The sequence below is a fragment of the Odontomachus brunneus genome, unplaced genomic scaffold (assembly GCF_010583005.1).
Source record: "Odontomachus brunneus isolate Ranch 3 - 2012 unplaced genomic scaffold, Obru_v1 Obru_scaffold_356, whole genome shotgun sequence".
NCBI classification, from domain to species: Eukaryota; Metazoa; Arthropoda; class Insecta; order Hymenoptera; family Formicidae; genus Odontomachus; species Odontomachus brunneus.
The window spans coordinates 107,621-108,064 of NW_022639806.1; positions in this window are offsets into that span (position 1 = coordinate 107,621).

The window sequence follows — 444 nt, forward strand, 5'->3', positions numbered from 1 at the left end:
GAGTGAAAATTACAAAAATGAGCAAATTCACTAGATATTGACCAATGAAGATACAAATATTCTAGTAAATTTATTCACTTTTGTCATTTTCACTCTGTTTTGAGATATGCAATCGACTCCCTGGATTGCTTGGATGGAAATACTCTGTTCTGATTGATGTATTTCTGAAGATGGATGAAAATGCACCAATCAAAATAGGCTATTTTCATCCAGCAGGCAATCCAGCACGAAAACAAGCATTATGTGCCACTGACTTTAATCACATATGATCTAACTTTAAATGCATTATACGTCGTCTACAATGGCAGTAGAAGTAGTAGTAAAAAATGGGAGCGTTCCGATTGAACACGGTACGATTACGACATCAGTGCAAAGTATTATCTAGTAATTACTAGAATTACGTAATTATCTAGTAATTACTAGAATTACTAGAATTACGAACCA